Here is a 7,812-nt window from a genome sequence, read left to right as displayed (position 1 = left end):
TTAGGAAACATTTGCTAGAATTGTGTTAACTGTACAGTGAAACAATCTATAACACTTTAAAACCGCTTCTATTTGTAAATGACAAATCTTGACAACACAAGGCTGCTGGCAAATCCTCTGCTTGAAAGTGCAAAAATAAACATCTAGAATATAAATGTACGTATAAATATATAAATGTATACACAAAAAAAGGTCTGAAGCGTGGCCCCGTTGACGTCAGTGGCTTTTCGTTAATACTAGAAACAGCCAAACGCTGCAGCAACACAGAATAGACTGTCATTCATGAAAACCTCTTGAGCATAGTTATCAGTGTCAGCCTCCCAGAAGCACCGAGCCGCCATCTTCACTCCTTCTCCTCTCTGCTCACCAATCACAACCTGCACCACCATTTTGTATCTGTCATATCCCATATCTTTCAGTTTATTTTTAATATTTTCAGATAGAGATATTGTCATATCCGGAACTTCTGTAGGATCATAAAGTTTGTTGGATAACTCCGCCTGGAGCATGGTACGAATTATTTCTTTCACAGTACTCGTTTTGAATTTGCGGTGGTAGTTGGGCCAGATGGAGTAGGTGTTCTCCAGCGCAGTGCTTGGGCCCTCCACCTCTCCCATGACGGATCCCGACCTCACAGTTCAGGCTCAACGTTTTAACATGTCCGCTCCGCTGGACCGGTCACCATAGCCAGGCTGTATCCCAGTCCATCACTATTTATTGCACACCATCCCACTTCAGTTTGAACCCAGCCATATACAAATCACACTTGACCCCGCTACAACAGATAAGGTCCATCCTGAACTGCCAGGCCAGGTCCTCCCAGAACTGGAACACAAGCAACACAAGGCCAGTTTTGCCTATGGGCTCATCAGTCAGATGTAGCTTGGTTCCAGTTGCACAATGTGCACAGGACCCAAGTCTGGCATGCCTGTCCCACTTAGGGCATCACACTGAAGTGTGAAAATAAAGTTATGGATGAAATACTTGAATTAATCCCAGCTAGTGGTAATTACTCAGCGCAAAATCCAGTCCAACATTATTTTGCACAACATGCCACGTCCGTTTTGAACCAGCCATATGCAAACCAGTCTTGACCCTGCACTGATAGGAACAGTCCAGCCAAACTGTTCAGAAAGCAGATTTTCACCATACTATTGCTCTGCATCTGAACTAAAAGAATTGGTGGATTTTAGATAATCTGCTTTTCTGCAAATTGTTTCACCCATACTTAGTCTTACCCTTCTTGGGTCAGGAACTCAGATGGAGGATGCCAGCAGGTAACAACTTGTCTCCCAGAAGGGGATGTTTAGAAGCATGGGATGCCTGGCTCCGGGAAAATGGGGAAGAAGAGGTAGAAAAGAGGGAAAGATTGGTACTGGTGAAACTCTCTCAGAGACAATTAAGGCAATAGACCATCTACATAATGAGAGAACCCACTTTTGATATAAAGCATAACAGTACCAGAAATAAGTGATGTAAGATGTGTATATCAATGACAGCTCACTGCTGCACAATAGAGGAAGACTTTGCCTACATACTGAATATCATTAGGCTATGGGCTTTAAGTGAGCCGGTCTCACCAGTGCTGAGCACCGGCAGTTTTTTAAAGGAGGTTTCGAAACGAGTCTATATCAGGCTCTGTTTTGTGCCCTTGCACAGGTGGTCCGTTGTTTTCCAAACTGCAGTGATAGCAGGTACATGGATGTGCGCTTGTTCACCCTGCTCACTTCTCACTAGTGGAGAAGTTATGGCATGACGTCATGCCAGGTGAGCATTGTAGGGGAAGGGAAACCCTCAAAAGAGAGTCATTTTCTCTGTGGATTTCCCTTCTCCTTTTGAAACTCAGGAGCAGCAACATTGTTGTTGTGTCACCCGGGCTTATGTAAAAGCTTTTTCAATATTTTATACAAGCCTAAGTTGCTGCTTAGTTATCTTATGCAACTAACAACCATTGACAAAGCCAGTAGTCTAGTAGGTATGACACTGAGCAATTTTTCAGCCTGCCCTTTACACTTGCTTGGCCAGTCCTGTTCTTAAAGTTCACCACCTAGAGAAAGAGCACCATTGTGGTTTGAGAGGAAGTTAACTGCCTTGTAAACAGACACCATCATCTTTAAAAAAAAAAAGATAAATCGAAAAGAAAAACAAGAAAGGAACAACACATTGCGCGCTGATTACACATTTCCATTGTACCTGCACTGCGAGCTACTCATAGATTAAAAGTATACAAAATGACAGTAAGTATGACAGATAGACTTTTAAGCACATCATTTCTTTAATCGCAAATAACGCAATAGCGGCTCCCACATGTCCTTGGGTCTTGACATCATCTGCAATTCCTCAGCATATAGGTTGAGAGTCTCTTTATAGTACACTTAGTCTTTCACCCATTTGCTCCGGCATAGGGGCAGTCATGCTTTCCCAGTTCATTTCCACCCACCTTAAAACACACATGTGGATTACATTGCACCTCGGCATTGATCATGGTCTGTAGTCGGCTGATCACCTCCTCCCAAAAATCATGTACTCGCCGACACTCTCACGGCAAGTGCAAAAAATCTGCCCCTTGCAAACAACACCATGTACATGCCTCACATTCCGTAATACCATATTTGTGCAACCTAACTGGCGTATAGTATACCTGGTGAAGATATTTGAAATGAATAACGCGTAGGTTACCATTTGGCGTCAATGCCTCTGTGGCTCGACATCTGAACTTCCAGTCTTTCTTTGTGAACTTTGGTTGAAGATTCTCATTACAACGATTTAGACTACTGGATGTGTTTGTGTCGCATTGGGCTGACCAGTAGTGTCTGTAATGACTGCAGTGTCGGCGGCTCATCTGGGAAGGAGTGATAGAGTGCCTGCACAGCCGGTCATAGCCTATGAAATGTGAACATATACAGAGGTGTCTTATTTTGTAAATACTGGAGCTGCTCTGTCTTGAGAAATTTACCATCAGGATAAAGATCCTGCATTTTTTCTATACCCGCTAGTGGTAAAGATCGCATAGCCCCTGCTCCCTGTGTGACTGAGAGTGCCACCTGGTGCGCTATTGGGAGCATAGGGACATATAACGGAAGCTTCGCTGCTGACTGCCCTATATCCTGCCAGGCTGCAACAGTGCAGTCTATAGTGTTAATTTCATTTTTAGGTGTCACCCTTTTGACATATGATATAATGCTGCGCAGTGGGATCAGATGGGCGTCCCTATCTTCTACCGCTACGTTTGGTATAAATGCTTGGGAATTATACCAGTACTGTGTATATTGCATGGGCTTAGCATAGTATCCTACGCTGAAGATACCCAGCTCATCCTCTCCCTCATGAAGAACCACAAAGACACCAGACTCTGCTTCCAGGAAGGAATGAAAGACGTTGCAGCCTGGATGAAAAATAGCTGCATGAAGCTCAACACGGATAAGACTAAAGTCCTCATCCTTGCACCCTCCACCTCTGCCTGGACAACACCTGGTTGCCCTCCACCCTCGGGGGGCCACCCACCCCTACAGACCATGCACAGAAACTTGGCATCATCCTCAACTCCTCCCTCACCATGACCCGCCAGATCAACTCCGTTGCCTCACCAGTTTCAACTGCCTTCAAATCCTCTGCAAGACCTTCAAATGGATACCCCCCGAATGCCGAAAGAATGTCACCCACGCACTCATAACCAGCTGACTGGACTACGGTAACACCCTCTATGCCGGAATCAACAGAACTCTCCTACACAAGCTCCAAACCATCCAGAAAGCTGCAGCCAGACTCGTCCTTAGGATATCACAGCACAAACACATGACCAAACACCTACGAGACCTCCACTGGTTCCCCGTCGAGAAGAGAGTAACCTTCAAACTACTCACCCATGCCTACAAATCCCTACACAACACCGGACCCAAATACCTCAACGAGAGTCTCCTTCCACGCACTCAAATGGAACCTCCGCTCCGCCGACCTCACCCTGGCAGACACCCCCCGCACCCGCAGAAACTGAGCAGGGGGAAGAGCCTTCTCCTACATTGCAGCCAAGACCAGGAACAAACTCCCTGCTAACATCCAACGCTCCCCTACCCTTGTCACCTTCAGGAAGAACCTCAAGACCTAGCTCTTCAGTTGACTGGAGCTGCACTCCCCCTCCACCCCAGCGCCGTGAGACCCTCATGGGTGAACAGCGGGCTTTATAAAACCCTGATTGATTGATATTGCGCTTGGGACATAAATAATAGAGATGCAGATCTGGCACATTGAAGCCTTCCTTGCTATAGTCTAATATGAGCGTATCCCAGGCTACACGGGCTGCTTTCCACCCCACACCAACTTCACCAGCTGAGATCGTACATTCTGAAAAAAATTGATAATTTTATGGGGATGTTACTGAACAAGTACAAAAACTTCGGCAGGACAATCATCTTGATAAGAGCTATACGGTCCACAAGCGGCAATGGTAGTCCCACCTATCTGCAGACCTGTTTTCCAGCGCGTCGCAAGCCGTACCGTAGTTCTCCCTTTTCACTGTTTCGGGGTCTCGGTGAATCCATACTCCTAGGTACTTTACCAGGTCAACGGACCATTCAAGGGGAAGCTCCAGCACATAGGGTGTGGTACACTCCATTAGGGGTACTATGATGGATTTATTCCAGTTGATACTGAGCCCAGAGATTCACCCAAACCTGATGTACTCCCTTAATATTGGGAATAGGTACTTTTGCGTTTCTCTGAGATAAAGCACCATATCAACAGCGTATAACAATATGCCAACAGGCCTATGTGCGAACCGCAATGCTGAGTCACTGTGACATTGCCTAACACAGGCAAGTGGCTCGAGCATCGAAGGGAAGAGGAGCAGCGAGAGCGGACACCCCTGTCGTGTCCCTCTTCAAATCCGAACTGGCTCAGATGTAAGTCCATCTATCCGGATCTGCGCCATCGGCGCAGCATATAATAATCACACCAATCTACAGAAATAATAAGGTATCCCAGCCTTTGCAATTTACGAAACATGTAACTCCATTCTATGGAATTGAATGCTTTGGCTGAATCCAATAACACTGTCATGGCCTGAAGGTCAGGATTTAGTAAAAGATACGTGGCGAAAATTGTGCGTATAATGTGCGATGGAGATCTCTCTATTATGAATCCAGATTGGTCCTGTAGGACCAAGTTCGGCATCAGCGGTTGAAGTCTGGTGGCACGCATCTTTGCCAGTATCTAGGCATCGGTATTTATAAGCAAAAGCGGCTGGTATGATTCACATTTAAATGGTGTTTTATCCTTCTTCAGGAGTGTGTTTAACAGCACCTCCCTGAACGACGGTGGTAGTATACCCGATTCACAGGCTTCCTCATACATATCAAGCATATACAGTATGAACTCACCCACGTATGCCTTATAAAATTCACTTGTGAGCCCATCAGGACCCGGTGCTTTTTTTATTTGGGAGAGCTTTAATTGCCTTACGTATGTCGGCCGCTTCAAACAGTTGGCACAAATAGGTCCGTTGTCCATTGGACAACCAAGCCAGCGAAACATCTGCCAGGTAGTCTTCCAAATCAGTAGGGCCCCGTCACCCCGATTGGTATACAAATCTGCATTAAACCCCTGGAAAGGCACCAGGATTGCCTTCGAGTCATAATGGTCTATTCCTGACTCATCAGATATTATTATTATTATTATTAATGCAGCTTATAGAGCGCATGGCTACCTCCAACGGAGGGGTCCCGGCGCTAACAGCGGAGGGAACAGCTTGATCATGTACATAGATGGATATTAAGGCAGGTCAAATAACCATGTTTTCAGTGCCTTCCTGAACGGACGTTCAGACTTGGCCTTCCGAAGATGTTCTGGCATAGAGTTCCAGAGCAGGGCTGTTCTGACCGTAAAAGCCCGTCCACCAATCCTAGCCTTCCGGAAGCGTTGAGTCACCAGAAGCTCCTGATGGTTAGATCGCAAGGCCCTCGTTTGATGGTATTTCCGAAGTCTTTGCTTGAGGTATTGTGGACCAAAGCCTCTGATTGCTCTGTGTGCCACAGTCAGCGCCTTAAACTCTATTCGCCTTTTAACCGGTAGCCAGTGTAGGCTTCTGAGATGTGGTGATATGGTGACGGAGTGGCACATTCCTAAGTAATCTTGAAGCCGCATTTTGTATGGTCTGCAGTTTCCTAATTAAGTAGTCTGGCAGACCCAAGTACAAGCTATTTGCATAGTCTAGCTATGAAATGACTAATGCGTGGACCACTGATTTCCTGCATTCCATCGGCAGAAAATGTAAGAATTTTCTCAAAGCCTTTAACTTCCAGAAACATGTGGAGGAAACCGGGCTTATTTGAGATTTGCTAGTTAGGTCGGAGTCAAACCTAAATCCCAGATTCCTAGCCGATGAGACAGGAGAAGGTGGAGGATTTAGCTCTGAGGGCCACCAAAGGTCAGGCTTGGGAGGAGAAGATTGATTAAAAAAAAGGACCTCAGTTTTATCTGCATTTAACTTCATGCAGCTATCCGTTATCCAAGTCGCCACTGCCAGCAAACACCTCTTAAAATTTGTGAAGGCCACCTTTGAGTGTTCCCTAAAAGAGAACACCACTGGGTGTCATCAGCATATGAGATGACCTTCACCCCTAGTTGTTCAATGAATGGGGCTAGCGGATCCATATAGACATTAGAAAGAGTCGGGCTCAACGCTGAGCCCTGTTGGACTCCACAAACCAAGGGGTTGGACGAGGAGACGTGTGGTCGTAGGAATACTTTTTGGGATCGTCCCTCCAAAAAGGATCAAAACCAGCTCAGGATTGTCCCCCCCCCACTCCCAGGTGAGCCAGTCTTTCTAGGAGGATCTGGTGTGCCACCATGTCGAATCCTGCGGACAAGTCCAGGAACACCAACATGGCACAGCTGACCTGATCTACCGTTTCTCTTATGGACTCTGTCACTTCCAGCAAAGCCATCTCAGTGCTGTATCCTGCCCTGAAACCCGACTGAGAGTCATGCAGAAGATTGTGAGAATCCAAGAATTCGGCCAATTGTTTTTGAACTTCTTTCTCGAGTATCTTGGCCAGTGCAGAGAGGAGTGAGATAGGTCTAAAGTTCTATCAAACAGCCGGGTCTGCATCTTCTTTCTTCAGGATTTGTTGTACAAAAGCTGTTTCCACCTTATAGGATACATTCCTTTTTCCAAAGAGGAGTTCCAGGTAAAATTAAGGGGGGGGGGGGGGTGCAACCAAGTAGCAAGAAGTTTATAAACGCTAGGTGGACAAGGATCGCCGGTGAGTCCGACTTAAGTTCATGAAGTTCCAACATTGAAGCTTCAAGGCTAAAAGGCTGAAATTCGGACCATCTCTCCCCTTCCTGACTTATAGAGAGTGGTTTGTCTGGGAACTTTGCAAGGCCTGTCTGAGGAAAAGATGAACAAATCTTCTGAATTTTATCCTGAAAAAAAATAGCTAGATCTTCACATAGGCTAGCTGAAGACGCAAATGTGCTCTTTAACACTTGTGGCTTCAGAAATCCCTGCACGATCTTAAAAACTTCTCTAGAAGAGTTGTCTGAAGTTTTTATTTGATCTGCAAAAAAGGCCTTCAAAGTGTTATGTTTTAGAGCGTGGTATCTTTTTAATGCCGTTCTATATGTGTTCTTGGCCTCTAGGTTATATTATTTCCGCCATAAACGCTCAAGTTGCTTACATAAGCTTTTTTCCTGGCGAAGTTCTGACAAAAACCATGGAGCTGATGGTTTTTTCTAGCCGATTTCAAAGTATTGATTAGGGCTACTTTATCGAGGGCTGAAATAATCCAGTCATCAAAGACATACACATCTTGA

The 7,812-nt window shown here is 45.6% G+C and overlaps 1 pseudogene; it reads right to left on the bottom strand.

The window, feature by feature from the left end:
* Nucleotides 1-236: 236 nt before the first annotated feature.
* Nucleotides 237-617, bottom strand: LOC144828143 (dynein light chain Tctex-type protein 2B pseudogene; annotated as a pseudogene).
* Nucleotides 618-7,812: the final 7,195 nt, after the last annotated feature.

Source organism: Lissotriton helveticus, chromosome 4_1 (genome assembly GCF_964261635.1).
Source record: "Lissotriton helveticus chromosome 4_1, aLisHel1.1, whole genome shotgun sequence".
In the NCBI taxonomy this organism is placed as follows: Eukaryota; Metazoa; Chordata; class Amphibia; order Caudata; family Salamandridae; genus Lissotriton; species Lissotriton helveticus.
The sequence above is the reverse complement of the archived record's forward strand: the minus strand, read 5'-3'. Positions and strand labels throughout refer to the sequence as shown.